This window comes from Balaenoptera acutorostrata, chromosome 1 (genome assembly GCF_949987535.1).
Source record: "Balaenoptera acutorostrata chromosome 1, mBalAcu1.1, whole genome shotgun sequence".
Classification (NCBI taxonomy): Eukaryota; Metazoa; Chordata; class Mammalia; order Artiodactyla; family Balaenopteridae; genus Balaenoptera; species Balaenoptera acutorostrata.
Window position 1 is genome coordinate 197,290,646 of NC_080064.1, and position 17,055 is coordinate 197,307,700.

At 52.8% G+C, this 17,055-nt stretch overlaps 1 protein-coding gene and 1 long non-coding RNA gene across 8 annotated transcripts in view; one reads left to right on the forward strand and one right to left on the reverse strand.

Moving 5' to 3' along the window:
* Nucleotides 1-668: 668 nt before the first annotated feature.
* Nucleotides 669-12,245, reverse strand: LOC130707075 (uncharacterized). 2 transcript variants are annotated; one of them, XR_009007066.1, is made up of 3 exons: nucleotides 11,999-12,245; nucleotides 10,818-10,987; nucleotides 669-1,710 (listed from the first exon to the last, which is right to left on the reverse strand). It is a non-coding gene; the product is annotated as an uncharacterized LOC130707075 (long non-coding RNA). The 2 variants fall into 2 exon arrangements; XR_009007065.1 differs by having other exon boundaries at nucleotides 669-1,713.
* A 126-nt stretch (nucleotides 12,246-12,371) lies between these two features.
* Nucleotides 12,372-17,055, forward strand: part of NAV1 (neuron navigator 1) — a 210,739-nt gene continuing 206,055 nt past the window's right edge. For 4 of the 6 annotated variants that reach the window (XM_057548851.1, XM_057548882.1, XM_057548885.1 and 1 more), the window contains exon 1: nucleotides 12,372-12,713. The gene's annotated coding sequence lies outside the window, so the exon portion shown is untranslated. The remainder of the gene's footprint in view (nucleotides 12,714-17,055) is intronic. The other 2 variants (XM_057548877.1, XM_057548891.1) reach the window with 1 other exon arrangement.

Sequence of the window (17,055 nt, forward strand, 5' to 3'; positions counted from 1 at the left end):
AGCCTGCTTCAAAGGCTGGACGAGCTGGGAATGGTGAGGTTGAGCGTGGCTGTCTGGGAAGGGGGATGGGGGTGGGGCTGGCCCTCCGCAGCCCCCGAATGTCTCAGAAACAAGCTTCCAGAGGCAGCGCATTTGGGCCCTGAGACCCAAGGGAAGGGGACCGCGGCTCTTCTCTCTGCGGAGCCTGGGCCCCAGCCTGCAGAGGACTGGTCCAGCTCTCTCTCCAGGACGCAGAATGCTAAAGCCCATCGCCTGTGTTTTCCACTTCTGAGCACCGGCGGGCATCACCCGAGCCCCCTGCGGGCAGCTTTATGCTACTTTAGGAGGATTAGGTTTATTCTTCGTAGTCTGAGCTGCACAGACGTGGTCCCAGCCAAAACTTCCTTTGCTACAAAGGGCTACAGAGAAGCACGAAGCTGGGGACAGAATTGTGTCTTGGTCAACTTCTGCATGTCCAGTGCCTGAGATAGTAACTGGTCATAGTGAAAAAAGGAAAGAAGAAAAACAAAGAAAAGGAAGGAAAGAAGAAGAACAGAGTCAGATTTTTTAAAAAAAGAAAAGAAAAAACTGTGCCTGGTGTCCTAGTCACACCTGATCTGGTCAGTTCAGGAGAGCCAGAGGAGTTCTGGAAACATCCATGACCCAGACAGACAGTACATGCTGAGTCAAAAAAGAAAGCTGCAGAAGAACACACACAGTATGATTTCATACGTATAGTTAAAATAGTCTATGCATGTATAGTATATAACATAGTAAAAGCATAAAGAGATGTATGGGAATGGTTAATGCCAAGTGCAGAATAGTATCCCCTCTGTGGGGAGAGAGAAATTCAAGAGGGGAGGAGCTTAAGCTATGCTCTCGCACTGCTTTATTTCTTACACTGTATGGTGTTCACAGGTATGATGGTTAAATTTATGTGTCAACTTGACTGGGCCACAGGGTGCCCAGATATTTGGCCAAAATTATTCTGGGTGGTTTTTGGATGAGATTAACATTTAAATTAGTAGACTGAGTAAACCAAATTGCCCTCCCTAATGTGGGTGGGCCTTGTCCAATCAGCTGAAGACCTGGATAGAACAAAGGGGCTGATCCCCCCTCCCCCGAATAAGAAAGCATCCCTCCTGCCTGGCTGCCTTCAAACTGGGACATCAGCTTCTGCCTGGGTCTCAAGCCTGCTGGCCTTCAGACCAGAATTATCCCATCAGCTCACCTGGTTCTCAGGCCTTCAGACTCAGACTGGAACTAAACCGTTGGCTTTCCTGGGTCTGCAGGCTGCCAGCTCCCTCGGCAGAACTTGGAACTAGCTGTCGTTAACTGCCTGAGCCAGCTCCTTATAATAAGTCAGTAAATGAATGCATGAATGAATATCCTATTAGTTCTGTTTCTCTGCAGAACCTTGACGGATGCAACAGGTATGTTTGCTATATTGTTTTCCATACCTTTGGCATGTCTACAATATTTCACAATAAAATTTTAAATTAATAAATGATGGAGTGTTAAGATGTCAGATGCTATAGAGATCAAGTAAAATGAGAGCTGGAAAACGCACTTAAGATTTAGCTTTCAAGAGGCCAACGATTGCCTTTGCTGGAGTGGCTCAGCACCGTGTCCAGAGCGAGCGGAGGCCTGAGGGTGATGGGCAGCTGGTGGTAGGGAGTGCACGCGCCCTTGAAGGAGGTTAGCCACGAAGCGAAGGAGAGCTCCGGTCTGCTGCTGGGATGGGGGGCAGAGGAGAAGGAGGGGGTTAAAAAGGAGTGACTTCACTTCTCCCAGGGGCTTCCACACCAATTCTGTCGGAATTGTTGGAGCCTGGTGTTCCTTTGGTCCCTGGGATGATTCCAGTAAAGATTCTGGAAGACTTAAATTGCATCCCTGGGCTGTACAAAATGATCTTTAAAATATCTAGCCACAGAGGCAAATACTCCAGATGTCAGCTTTCTTGGTTGCAGTTTCCCAAAGAGTGTAACACCAACCCCTCTCATGGAAAAGGAGACAGTAAAGCCATAATTATCCCGTTAGCCCCAGGTCCAAAGGGTGCAGCAGACCCACAATAAATTAAGCTGAAAGTTCATTTTTTCCTTTTTTATCCAGTTGAATTTGGCTGGTGGAGTGTTGCTAATGGTTTCTCGGTTTAGGTTCTAGGGAATGGGTAGCAAGGAGCTGACCAAGCCACAGAGGCTGGGAGGACATGCTGCCATTCTGCCTCACTCTTCCCAGAAACACGGTCTGGGTTGTGTTCTAATTTCTTCTTGGTCTCATCAAAGGAGCCCGAGCGGGGGAGATTCTGAGCTGGGCTATTTCTTCCCACCCCCTCCCAGACGGATGGCAAGGTTTTTCCGACACTCCACTCTCCCTAGGGTTCTGCCTGCTGGCTCTGGGGAGAAAAGTGCCAGCAGGGGTCAGCAGTGTCCCACGTGCGGCTGGAGGCGCCCACCCGCCACCTGGGCTATGGGTCCTGGCTGGTCCAGGCAGACGGGAGCTGGAGGTCAGCTTCCTGTAGGGACCTCGGCATTTCTGAGCACCACCGGCTCAAGCCTCCCCTCCCTGAGTCGGGGGTGGGGTACTACGTTCATTCAAAGACCAACTGACAGGGGAGTGGATGTGTGACCCAGACATCAGCGATGTGGACTCACTGCCCGGCTTTCTCCCGGGAGGTTTACACGTGTACTGACATGTGCAGTGCCGTGTGCGGGTTGGATGTCAGAGGTGCGTGTGTTGGATTTGCCCCGATGAGCTTTTCTCAGAGACCCGGGGGTCCTGGCCGGGTACTCGCACTCTCCATGAAGGCTGGCAGTCCCGCGTGGCTGTGCGGGCTCCCACGAGGCCTGCCCAGGCCACGCCACCCCCGCACCCTCCGCTGGGAAGGGGATTCTCCATCCCAGCGTCTCCAGAACGACATCTCTGCGGCCAAAGCCACACGGAGCCAGTTTAGCTCTTGTTCCCAGACTCATCCTTGTCCTTGGCCTCACTGCCCGCCTTCTCCCAGCTCTGCTTGCCTTTGACCCCCCGGGTCCAGGCTGCTGCTCCGCTCCACTGCGCCCCTGCCCCCGGGATCGCTCCCAGCCTCCCCACCCCGGTGTGGGAGCCCCCAGCGAACCAGCTGGGCCGAGGGGACAGCTGCATGGCTGGAAGCGGCTCTGGGCTGGAAGAGGGTCCAGTCTGTGCTGAGACTCTAGGCCCAGCACTTTCCAGGCGGCCTCCACGCGCAGCCAGGACGGGCAGATGCCCTGCCTTCCCGCCTGCAGGAGGGAGGACCCGGCAAAGCCCGGCACCTGGCCTGCCTTCCCTGGAGTGGAGTTTCGGCCGCTGATCCAGGCAACAGGTGCGCGTGGGCGTTCCAGCTGCCGCAGGGCACAACTGCACACAGGGAGAAGGCTGCAGCAGCCGCGGGGACACCCCCGGAGGCGGGGGAGCCCAAAGGGCCGGGGGGAGGGAAATGTGGGGGAACTGGTATCAGCGCTCATAGAGCACCCCCCTCCCGGGATCCCAGTGTGGGACCCCTGGCCAAGTTGCCCTGCAGCTCGGGGGTTGGAGGCCTGCGTCCTCCTGTCTCACTGCCCAGCCCTCTGGCTGTAGCCAGCTCTTCTCCCCTCCCGGCGGGCTCCGCTCAGCCTTGGCAGGCTGCACCCAGGAGGCTCTCGGCAGCTCGCCTAGAAAATGGGGAGGGAGGTACTGGAAAGAAGGCTCTTCATACATGCAAATACTTCTGGCCACGTTAGTGCCTCAAACTACAGTCAATTAAAGGGAAAGGGGGACATTTGGGGCTCCCAGTCTGAGCCAGGCACTGGGTCCAATGATTCACCGACATCATCTCATCAAATCCTCCCAACATCCCCGCCAGGTGTGCAGTGCCAGCACCCTCTGTCTCCCAGGGGACAGACCCAGGTTACGGGCACACGGTGAGGATTCAGTGAATCTGGGGCTTGACTACAGTCCTGACCCCAAAGCTGCGCTCTGTCCACTGGGCACCCTGCCTGAAACCTCCCATTTCCTGGTACATCCCCCACCAGGGCCCCATCTCTTCCTCCCGTGGAGGGGATTCCTTGCACCCCTGCCTCCGCCACCTCTGCTCACCACAGCCAAAGTCACCTCTACAACCTCGTCACCCGGTTCACTTGGCAACTCATGCCCCTAACACCTCCTCTCACCCGCCCACCACGAAAGTGGACCCCGCGGCCTCCAAATCCTTGGGGGCCACGCCCAACACCCACGGACCGTCTGGGCGATGGTTTCCACACCCAGCCTTCCCCTCCCCGTGTCCAGCCTGCTCCCCGCAGCCCTAACTCGCCCAAAGCTCTTTCTTTCCTCTACCTTCCACGCTTCAGTGTCCCCATGTCCCTCCTTCTCCCTCTCAAGAAATTTTTCTTTTTTTGGCCACACTGTGCGGCTTGCGGGATCTTAGAACCCCGATCAGGGATTGAACCCTGGCCCTCGGCAGTGAAAAGCGCCAAGTCCGAACCACTGGACCGCCAGGGAAGTCCCACAAGACACTTCTTAAGGTGTTAAGAATATTTACTGATATAAGAAAATGTTCACAGAATATACTAGGAGTATCTTACCATTTTACCTGTCATTATGTAATTCCTGAATACATTCTCCTTGTGAAAAAACCCCCAGCAACTCAAACATACGGAAAGAATTAGCAATGCCCTGGGTGACTCTTCCCCAGAAGTAACCACTGCTATCAGTTTGGAGACTTTCCAGAGTTTTCTAAAAACGTATTTTCATACAGGTATAATGCACCTAGAAATATATAGTTTTGTGGGGCATCTTTTGACATAACTTGGATCAGAGTGTGCTGATTGTTTTGCAACTTTGATTTCTCTTAATTCTCAATATTAAGACTCCATGATTGTGTCGTGTACATAAATAGCTCATATGTAAGTAAGTTCTGGGTGGAGAAATGCTATTCCTTACTGGGACCTTAAGAGTCAAGCTCGGGCTCTGCTCTCTGTCCCGTGGGCAAAACTGGCTACACAATTTATGGGGGCCTGTGCGAAATAAAAATGTGGGGTCCCTTGTTTAAAAACTTGGTAAGAATTTGAAGGGGGCAACAGCAAAGCATTAAACCAAACACGGGGTCCCGTGTGACTGCACACGCGCCCGTGAAGCTGGCCGGCCTGTGGGTGGTTTGAATCAATGCGTCCTCTGTCCCGACAGTGGACATTCCTGCCTCGGCCTCCACCTTGGGCCGTGTCCCTGGATTCTGCACCCAGCCTTCCCCGCTGCACTCTCTCTCCAAGGCCAGAGCCCTGGGCAGTCTCCCACCAGCACAAGCAAACTCCGACAGTCCATGCCTGCCGGTCAGCATTGCCCTGGGGGCCCCCCAAAAGAGCGGGGGGGGGGTGCTGGCAATGACACCTCCCCTGTGCCTCAGGGGGAAGTCTCGTGGGAGATAAGAGAGCACCGAGCTACCAACCAAGAGGCCTGGCCTCCAGTCCAGCCCTGCTGCCCAATGTGCTGCACGCCCGGAGCGGCGTGTCCTTAGCGGGGAGTTGCTGACCTTCTTGGCACCTTGGTTTCGTATATGTTGAAGGAGAGGGTGGGATTCGACAGCATTCCAGACCACGCCCAGCTCTGAAAGTCTGTGTGTAAGTGACTCTAAGAGACCAGAATGGTAATAGCTCACGCATTTACCATACGCCACTTACATGCTCATCTAATGCTTGGGACAGGCCTACAAGGCAGGCGGTGTCATTCCCACTTTACAGACAAGGGAGTCGAGACTCATTAAAGCAACTGAGCAAGGAAGCGTCTGGGGTGAAGCACGTGTTCTAGAACCTGGTTGTGGTCATGGCAGCACCACTCTGTAGCTTTAGTACAAATCATAGACTTGCATACTTACAAGGGGTGAATTTTATAGTATGTCAATTATACTCCAAAAAAGCCATTAAGAAGGGAGAAAGAGGGGCTTCCATGGTGGCGCAGTGGTTGAGAATCTGCCTGCCAATGCAGAGGACACGGGTTCGAGCCCTGGTCTGGGAAGATCCCACATGCCGCAGAGCAACTAGGCCCGTGAGCCACAATTGCTGAGCCTGCACGTCTGGAGCCTGTGCTCCGCAACAAGAGAGGCCGTGATAGTGAGAGGCCCGCGCACCGCGATGAAGAGTGGCCCCCACTTGCCACAACTAGAGAAAGCCCTCGCACAGAAAAGAAGACCCAACACAGCCATAAATAAATAAATAAACAAATACTTAAAATTAAAAAAAAAAAAAAAAAAAAAGAAGGGAGAAAGAAAGAAACGTGCAACAGCTGCTGAGTGACAGACCCCCCCCGCCCCCGGGCCCCAAATGGTCGCCAAGCCCCCCTTTCCTCTGCGGATCTGCAAGGCACCAGGGCACGTGGCCTTGGGTGCCAGGCTGCCGGGATGCAAGTCCCGGCTCCAGCACTGACCGGCTGGGGACCCAGGCAAGACCTCAACCTCAATTTCTTCACCTACAAAATAGAGACATAAATGAGACAGATGTTAAAGGCTTAGACTAGCAGTCAGTACCCAGCAAGAGCTCTGTAAGTCGGACTGTTATTATCTTCTCGGGGCAGCTCCAGCCAGAGCCAGCCTCCCGAAACGGAAGCACGTCTCCCTGCCCACCCCATCCCTACCCTGCTGGCCCCTTCCAGAAGCACCCCTCTGGAAAAGCCATCTTTGGAAAAACACTGTGACTGGCTATCAGCATGGCTCACTTCCTGGGGATAGAAAGGGAGAAACGACACCTTCCCCATAAGGCAAGCCTCACTCTCCTGAAACATGCAGCCCAGTGCCAGCTCTTCCTCACAGACCGTTCCTCCCGGGTCCTCGTCCAGACCATCAACACAGGGGCCCGGCACCCTGAGGCCAGGGTAGCCACATGGGGACAACTGCCACACCCACGCCCACCCCATCCCACTCCCGTGAAGCTCCTTGCTGGTTAACAGATCAAGCCAGAGAGGATGAGGGTTGTTAGTAGACAGTCAGATTTCTATCACTCAAAAGCAAGTTTTCTCAAACTACCAATGGCATTTTTCACAGAACTAGAACAAAAAATTTCACAATTTGTATGGAAACACAAAAGACCCCGAATAGCCAAAGCAATCTTGAGAAAAAAAAACAGAGCTGGAGGAATCTGGCTCCCAGACTTCAGACTATACTACAAAGCTACAGTAATCAAGACAGTATGGTACTGGCACAAAAACAGAAATATAGATCAAAGGAACAGGATAGAAAGCCCAGAGATAAACCCACACACATATGGTCACCTTATTTCTGATAAAGGAGGCAAGAATATACAATGGAGAAAAGACAGCCTCTTCAATATGTGGTGCTGGGAAAACTGGACAGCTACACATAAAAGAATGAAATTAGAACACTCCCTAACACCATACACAAAGATAAACTCAAAATGGATTAAAGACCTAAATGTAAGGCCAGACACTATAAAACCCTTAGAGGAAAACATAGGCAGAACACTCTATGACATAAATCACAGCAAGATCCTTTTTGACCCACCTCCTAGAGACATGGAAATAAAAACAAAAATAAACAAATGGTACCTAAAGAAACTTAAAAGCTTTTGCACAGCAAAGGAAACCATAAACAAGACGAAAAGACAACCCTCAGAATGGGAGAAAATATTTGCAAACGAAGCAACTGACAAAGGATTAATCTCCAAAATTTACAAGCAGCTCATGCAGCTCAATACCAAAAAAACAAACAACACAATCCAAAAATGGGCAGAAGACCTAAATAGACATTTCTCCAAAGAAGACATACAGATTGCCAACAAACATATGAAAGGATGCTCAACATCACTAATCATTAGAGAAATACAAATCAAAACTACAATGAGGGGCTTCCCTGGTGGCACAGTGGTTGAGAATCTGCCTGCCAATGCAGGGGACACGGGTTCGAGCCCTGGTCTGGGAAGATCCCACATGCCATGGAGCAACTAGGCCCGTGCGCCACAACTACTGAGCCTGCGCGTCTGGAGCCTGTGCTCCGCAACGAGAGGCCACGATAGTGAGAGGCCCGCGCACTGCGATGAAGAGTGTCCCCCGCTCGCCACAACTAGAGAAAGCCCTTGCACAGAAACGAAGACCCAACACAGCCAAAAATAAATAAATAAATTTAAAAAAAAAAAAAACTACAATGAGGTATCACCTCACACCGGTCAGAATGGCCATCATCAAAAAATCTACAAACAACAAATGCTGGAGAGGGTGTGGAGAAAAGGGAACCCTCTTGCACTGTTGGTGCGAATGTAAATTGATACAGCCACTATGGAGAACTGTATGGAGGTTCCTTAAAAAACTAAAAATAGAGCTACCTTACGGCCCAGCAATCCCACTACTGGGCATATACCCTGAGAAAACCATAATTCAAAAAGAGTCATGTACCACAATGTTCATTGCAGCTCTATTTACAATAGCCAGGACATGGAAGCAACCTAAGTGTCCACTGACAGATGAATGGATAAAGAAGATGTGGCACATGTATACAATGGAATATTACTCAGCCATAAAAAGAAATAAAATTGAGTTATTTGTAGTGAGGTGCATGGACCTAGAGTCTGTCATACAGAGTGAAGTAAGTCAGAAAGAGAAAAACATTTCTCTAACATAGCATAATGGTGGCCATTATGCTAACACATAATATGGAATCTAAAAACAGAAAAAAAATGGTTCTGAAGAACCTAGGGGCAGGACAGGAATAAAGACACAGACGTAGAAAATGGACTTGAGGACATGAGGAGGAGGAAGGGTAAGCTGGGACGAAGTGAGAGAGTAGCATGGACATATATACACTACCAAATGTAAAACAGATAGATAGCTAGTGGGAAGCAGCTGCATAGCACAGGGAGATCAGCTCGGTGCTTTGTGACCACCTAGAGGGGTGGGATAGGGAGGGTGGGAGGGAGACACAAAAGGGAGGGGATATGGGGATATATGTATATGTATAGCTGATTCACTGTGTTATACAGCAGAAACTAACACACCACTGTGAAGCAATTATACTCCAATAAAGATGTTAAAAAAAAAAAAGCGAGTTTTCAAACATGGAGCGTATACCCGAGGGGATGTGATGCGGGGGGGACGGGGCGGGGGTATGAGATGTGTTTTCTGTTTGATAATCGCACTTCTGCTGGCACATGCTCCGCACTACGTACCACACCTTCCCTTCGGCTCTCTCACTGAACGCTCACCCAGGCCTCGGTAGGCGGTGGGGTCCCCTGGGTGTCACCCCGCTTACGGACGAGCATGTGCTTCGGCGAGGGCCCCCCCAGAGTGTGGACTCAGGTCCTCTGACAGCCGGTGTTTTTCCACTGTTCTTCCGAGGAGGAAGCCAGAGGCTCCCTCTAACGACGTTTATTAAAGGCTCAAGAAACAAAGTGATGCGCTGTGCTCCCACCCCTGCCTTACAGACGGCTCTGCACGCCTAACAGGAGCCGGAAGGTGCAGACAGACCCTCGCGGGCCACATGGGATGTGGGCGCTCTGACAGCGCAAACTCCCAGATCCCAAACGTGAAACAGATTAGCATCGGTCCTCAGAGCTCAAGCTGGCAGGAAATGGGCAGGGGCCCCAGGAAATCAGGCCAGGCCTGGAAATGCTACTTGCTGAGCTTGCTGGGGCTCCCAGAGCATCTCAACTCAAGCCAGGTCTGAGACCACGGGGTGACAACAGGCTCCTGGGCTGATTTTTTAAAACCTATTTGTCACGTTGACATTAATCCTCTTGTTAACAATCTCCTGCCCTGATTCAGGATGGGCTCTAAGCTGTGGATGGAGGAGGGGACCAGGGGCAGCTGTCAGGTTTAAGGAGTCAGAGGGAGGTCAGCAGGGCCTGGAGGCCGCCTTGCGGTGGGGTGGGGGGATGATCCTGAGCCTGAATCTCACCGTTTCCCTCGTGGCCAGCCCCTCCACTCTCCTCTCCCGGTGGCCAGGCCCTTGCCTTTACTTCTTATTGATTTTCATATTTAAGGAAAAGCCATTTGCTTGATTTAGAGCAAAAGAGTCATCACTGTGTTCGGAGGAAAACCGCTCACAGGCAGGCTCTTGGTAGAGGCCTCTCCTGGGCTGGGCGGGACCCTGCTTCCCACCCAGGCAGCCCTGCGTCCACGGTCACTGTGGCTTCTCTCTGCCACCCTGTCCCACCACCTTGTCTCTCAGGAGCTGTCACTGCCTCTGCCCTTCAGCACAACTAGAGCTGGTCTGTTTATCCCCTGCCCACCCCCCTACCCAGCTATATGCCAGCGTGTTTATCCAGACACACTTCACTGCTGCAGGTCTGTGACTGGGGCATTTGGAGCAGGGTCGGGGGACTGGTATGATCAGCCATTCGTGAATGGGAGAGAAATACCGATCTCACGATGGAAGAGATCTAACCCTTAGAAAACCATGGCTTGGGACTTCCCTGATGGCGCAGTGGTTGAGAATCCGTCTGCCAATGCAGGGGACACAGGTTCGAGCCCTGGTCCGGGAAGATCCCACATGCCGCGGACAGCTAAGCCCGTGCGCCACAACTACTGAGCCTGCACTCTAGAGCCCGCGAGCCACAACTACTGAGCCCACGCACCACAACTTCTGAAGCCCACGGGCCTAGAGCCCGTGCTCCGCAACAAGAGAAGCCACCGCAATGAGAAGCCCGTGCACTGCAACGAAGAGTGGCCCCTGCTCGCTGCAACTAGAGAAAGCCCTCGTGCAGCAACAATGACCCAACGCAGCCAATAAATAAATAAATTAGAAAAAGAAAACCATGGCTTTAGCCTTCTTCCCCATTCAGCACCCAAGGAACAGCATCTTCCCGCCATTACCAGTATGGGTGGGGCCCCGTGTGCAGCCTCACCGTGGACCAGAGGGCAGTTCAGTCTCTGAAACTGCTTTGCAAGTCTGCTGTGTAATCCTTGGTCCCTAGACGGAGGAGGCGAGGAACTCAGCCGGCCCACCCCATGAGCCCTCGAGAAAGGACAGTGCTTCTTCCAAGAGGACCAGGCTCCCCTTTGCAGGCCAAGGAGTCTGTGAAAAGCAAGAGAGATTCCAGTTAGCACATGGCTGAGTGCCAAACTGGATGCAGGGTTACATGACTCAGAGATCAAAATAATAATTAATGTCTACTGAGTAGTGCCAGGCACTATTCTGAGTGTGGCACCTAGATTATCACACTTACTCTTACCAACAATCGTAGGAGATGGCAACTGTCATTACCCCAATTTACAGATGAAGAAACTGAAATGGTCAGAGGTTAAAGAATCCGTTCTGGTTCCCATGGCTGCTAAGGAGCAGATCCAGGATATGAACCCAGGCAATCTGCCTTCGAGCCCACACTTTCAGCCACTGTACCCACAGGGCAAGGACTCGCCCCACGCGTCCCTCTGAGACAGCCCCCTCCCCCGCAAAGAAAAGGCAACTCATTCCTTTCAAGGACAAAAGCCATATAAAAATCCTTTTCCCTGGTTAGTTGGGAACTTCCTCAATGTCACTGCTAGCCCACTGTCTAGTGTCCCTTTATCACCCCCTTAGGTCCACAGCCACTGTGACCTGACTGGCTGATTGGACGGGGTTGGGCAGGGCTCTGCTGACCCTGCTTCCCTCGGGTTGACCCATTGCTGGTGAAACTTTGGGAGACCTCCCAGGGAGCTGGCCCCGGAAATAATCAATCATGCTTGCTGGCTGGAGCTGGCGACGTCTCTGGTCCCAATCTGGTGGGTCCTTGGTCGCACTGCCGCCTTTCTCCCGGAGCTCAAAGCCTGCTTCAGAAGCCCAGGCACCTGACCTCCGCTGCCCTGTCCCGGGAGGCAGGGTCGGTGGAGGCCGCACTGCACAGGCTGCACTAAGCTCTGGCCGAGGCCCCACTTCCAGCCACTCTCTCTGGGTCTGGTCGTTTCTTCTCCCCCTCCTCCCCCTCCTCCTCCTCCCCCTCCCCCTCCCCCTCCCCCTCGCCTCCCCATCCCAGGCCCTAGAAGGAGAAAGGGCCGTGGCAGGGTCGCGAGGTGGGGCAAAGCCCCACGCATTTTACTGAGCACCTACTATATGCCCGGCCCTTCTGGGGTCTCCCCTCCCCTCTGCATCCGCGTCCCAGCCCAGAAAGCGGAACAGAACAGAGAGGAAGGAAGGGGGCGCGGGCGGAAGGGGGTGGGAAGGCCGGCCGACCCCTCTGTCCGCGCTCCTAAGAACTGCCGGCCGGCGGCAGCCCGAGGGCGCGTGGGGGTGGGGCGGCCGGGCCTGGAAGCGGAGGGTCCCGGCCGAGGAAAGGCTTGATTGTGCGGAGGCTTCCTGCCCCGCCAACCAGCTCCGCCTTTCTGCGGCCGCGGAGGCGGGACGGAAGGCGAAGGCAGGAAAGGGTTACGGGAATAGCTTTCCAATGACAAAGTCTGGAAGGGCCCGGCGCCTCCGCCCCTCTGCGGGTTCAACTGGCACAGCGCGGGGGGAGCGGGGCGCTCGGCGGCGCAGCCTCCGCCCCCGGCCCGGGGAGGCGGCCGGCGTGTGCCCGGGGCAGCGGGTCACCAGGCTCCGCCCCGCGCCCGGCAGGGGACGCACTTTGTTCGGGATGCCGCCTCCCTCCGCGTCCTGGGGCCCGGGCCGGCGGCGGCCCTAGTGCCACCCGCGAGCGGAGCGCGGACGCCGAGACTCCGGGGTGGGGGGCCGACCAGCGCGGGAGCCAGAGAACTTTCTCCTCGCGCCGTGGGCCTTGCCGGCGCCGTCGGGATGCGTGGACCCGGGGCCCCGGGGCGCAGGCGCGCGGGTGAGTGGCCCGCGCAGGGACCTGGCGGGCGCGGGGACGGGGCGGGCGCGGGGTGGGTTCGAGTCTGATGCTCCCCGCTTTGCGGGACTGCGCTGGCGGGTCCTGCGGGGCAGGAGGGCCCGAGCCCCGGGGGGTGAGCTTGCGCCCGCGGGAGGCTGAGCGCAGGGCGCGGGAGAGGCGCTGGAATAACAACCCGGCTGTTGGTGGCTTCCCGGGAAGGTGTGTGTCTACACGTCCCCGCGGGGCTGCGCGTCTGGTCCAGGAGTTGACTCACCATGGGCCACCCAAGTCCAACCTTTCTGAGCCTCGGTTTCCCTTGCCTTGCTGTTGAAAGTGTGTTGAGATCCTCTGATCAGGGACACCGAGGGCTACATTACATGCACACACACCCTGCCCACATCTTCTCCAACCACCCCAGCGGAGCGAGCTGAACAGCTGGGCAGGTGACCTTGGCGCACTGTTCCAGAAAACGTTCTCTGGCCCCGGGATGCACCGAGAAGCGTCGCACGGGTCCCGGAGGCTGTCCTCCTGGTACGCCCGAGAAAGCTTCCCGGAGCAGCTGGGAGGGAGGGAAAAAGAGAGGGTGGCCGCTCTGGGAGCTCACCTAAGGGTCCCCGGTGCTTGGGCCCTGTGGTCCCTTCTATGCTCAGAGCCGACAGAAACTGGTCGGAAGATAAAGAACTCGCCAAGTCTGCAGGGGGCAGAGAGGGGAGGCCGGATCGGGGAGGCGTGAGTGGGGGCGGAGGGGATGGTGTGCAGCGGTGACGTCCACCCTGCAGAGAGGGTTCCTTGTCCCCGAGCCCAACGTGGGAACATCAGCTGGTGAGTCAATGGGACTTTGTTAAGACAGCCCAGGGCGCAGCTGGCGCCGGCTCCTGGGACGCGCCGGATCCCCCTCGATAACGCGCTGTTTATCTGGCTTCCCGTTTCCGTGGTTGGTACACCATTGGCTCGTTCAGATTCAAGCTGAGAAGCCTGCGGCCTTGTTCGCGCTGCAGAGGTAGAGGGTCTGCCTGGCTTTGCATCTTGCCTGCGTCTTGTTCCCCTACGCGGTGTCCCCTGCGACTCTTCTATAATGGGGCTGCAGGACTTGACACAAAGAACCCTCCCCCAAGTAGGCGGAGCTGCCGCTAGGTAGACCTGGGCTCCCTTCAGGCCAAAGACACAGATGACTCCAGCCTGCTTATGAATTTTTTGTATCCTGCTTTGAATTTGGGTTTGTGTGCCTTCGGGATTAAACTGGGAAAATGAGACAGGGAATCGCAGTGATTGTGAGTTTCCTCGCCCGAGATGAGCTTTACAGTGGTCGGTGCTTTCACCAGTGTTTTCTAGGGGAAAGTTGCTGATCAGTTTGTAGTTCTGTATCAGCCTGTGCTGCTCACTTCCTGGATGACCCGAGAGCAGGTCGTTCCTTACTTGTGTACCATGGAGCGGGAAAGAATGGCCAAGGCTTTTCTGATCTGTGCTCCAGCGTCTAGGGTCTGTTTCCCGAGCTCCCCAGGTTTAGAGGGAACAGCCCCTACTCTGAACTCCCCCGGGGCAGGTTTCCATTCTGCTTTGTGTTTTTATCTCCCTGTGAAGGCCTTCCTGCCCGCTGTCCTGTCTGACCAAGCCCAACACTCAGCAGGCATCTTTCAAATGTTTGCCAAATTAATACAATTGGGGAAAAAAAATTTAGGTACCACCCAGAGGTCTCCCATCCAACTCCGGTGCCCATTTATTCTTATTTATGTCTTTCTTTGGGAGTCGTTTGATTCGTCTCCGCCACCACCACCACCACCCCTTTTCCCCTGAAAACCTGGTCCATAATGAGGTTGATTTGTTCACAGGTGGGCAAGCTTTAAGCATGCAGGCCTTTCCTGGGATCTCCTTGGGAAGTCCTGGCCTGAGCAAACTGAGAACAGGAATGCTGTTTTTCCTTCCCTTCCCAAACCTGGCCCCCTCCTGAGTCCTTGGGAGCCTCTGGTATTAGCCCAGCTTTGGCCCAGTAGGAAAGAATGGCCTAGAGAAGAAACAGCTCTTGTCCATCTTTTAAAACTTGTCTCTCTTTTCATCTTTCCATTTTCCATCAATGTCACTTCCCTTTTCTTTTAAAGTTCTTTTGAATTCTTAAAGGGTTTGGCCTTTACAAGCACTAGTCTAAAGAGGTCTTCCCCTCCCAGCCCCTGCCCTGCCCTCCCCTTTACAGCGGGGAATCAAGGCCTACAGGAGGGAGTGAAGGGGCTCAATGCTGCACAGCTGGGGCTGCAGAAGCCAGCCTAGAACGCAGGGCTTCCGGCTCCCGGTCTAGGGCTCCTTCCCTTTCAGCCAATCACTTCCGTGCATCAGAATGTTTCTCTTCCTAGTATTGCCATCCGTAGATCTCAGAAGATGTTCCATAGCTGTTGGCAAGAGAGAGGAACAGAAACAAGGGGGAAGGAGAGCATCTCTGTCATGGAACCAACCGCCAGCTCTTAGAGTCTAGGGACCACGGAGAACTGAGAAATGTGTCTATCCTTGGCAAACACTCCATCATTCTGGCCCCGAGTCACAAAACAATCATTAAAAACACTTCTAGTTCCTTCTTCAACTTGAAAAAAAAAAAAAAAACCACCAACTTTTCAAGTGGAAAACACCCCCCCCACGTAAACAATTTCCTGGGCCTGATCTGTTCCCTCCCCCTCCTAGGAAGGCTGACTCAGGCCTGATTTCCTCCAAGGGGCCTGGGATTTTGCTTCCCAGCTTCCTGTGGCTCTTGAGATGTGAAGGGAGGCAAGATGGCTGAGCCCCAGGTCACTCTGGCCTGTCTGCGGCCGTGGTTCCGTTTCTCTTGCACAGACCATCATCCCCATCAGATCTGTTTGCTCTACTTGGTTCTAGTAAGAGATGCACTAACACACATGAAAAATTAAAGTTGCTCACTGATGCATGCTCCTCCACCAAGGACCATTAATAACGAGATGTCCCCACTTCAGGGGGCCCTGAGACTCTTCTGATGCCCAGTCAGTCCTCCGATGCTCTGAAAGCTTTCCTAAGTGGGATTGTTTTCTCAGTTTCTTTTTTGGATTGTTCACTGCCGGTGTGTAGAAACACAATTGATTTTTGTGTGTTGATCTTGTCGCCTGAAACATTTGTTTATTAGCTTTTTTGGCTTTTGTATGGGTGGATTCTTTGGGATTTTCCATATGCAGGGTTATGTCAACTGTGAATAGAGATAATTCTACTTCTTCTTTTCCAGTGCAGATGGCTTTTACTGCTTTTTCTTCCCTAACTGCTCTGGCTGGAACCTCCCATCCAGCGTTGAGTGGCTGGTGAGAGCAGGCAGCCCCGTCTTGTTCCTGATCTTAGAGGGAAAGCTTTCAGTTTTCAGCGCTGAGTAGAGTGTTTGCTGTGGGTTTTTCATAAATGTTCTTTATCATGTTGAAGAAATCCCTTCTAATCCAACTTTTCTAAGTGTATTTTATCGTGCAAGTGTGTTGGATTTTGTCAAATGCTTTTTTTCTGTCACTTGAGTTCATCATGTGTTTTGATAATTACATTGATTTTCTTATGTTGAAGTACCCTTGAATTCCTGAGAAAAATCCCTCTGAAAGCTTTTTATAAAAAAATATGCAAATTTTCATTTTTTTATTTAAAAATCTGAAGAAAATTTGACAAAGTGCTAACATTCTGTAGTTGGGTGGGTGGGTGCATGTTTATTATAGTTTTCTTTATAGTTATTGTACTTTAAACATTTATAAATTTTTATTGTGGTTAAATATATATAGCATAAAATTGACCATTTTAATCACTTTCAAGTGTACAGTTCAGTGGCATTAAGTACATTGTTGTATAACTATTGTCACCATCCGTCTCTAGAACTCTTTCATCTTCCCAGACTAGAGCTCTGTCCCCAGTAAACAGTAACTCTTCGTCTTCCACCCCACCCCCCAACCCCTGGCAACCACCATCCTACTTTCTATGTCTGTGAATTTGTGAAAACTTTGTAGTAACTAGAAAAGTCAGGACTTTGAGGCATTGAACGATTAAAGGACCTCACCCCATGTCCAAAGGGAACATCTTAGAGGGATTTTTAAAAATTAATTAATTTATTTATTTAAAAAAAATTTTTTTAAATGACCACTACAGAGATAAATTTTTAAAATTTATTTATTTATTTTTATTTTTGGTTGTGTTGGGTCTTCGTTTCTGTGCGAGGGCTTTCTCTAGTTGCAGCAAGAGGGGGCCACTCTTCATCGCGGTGCACGGGCCTCTCACTATCGCGGCCGCTCTTGTTGCGGAGCACAGGCTCCAGACGCGCAGTCTCAGTAGTTGTGGCTCACGGGCTTAGTTGCTCCGCGGCACGTGGGATCTTCCCAGACCA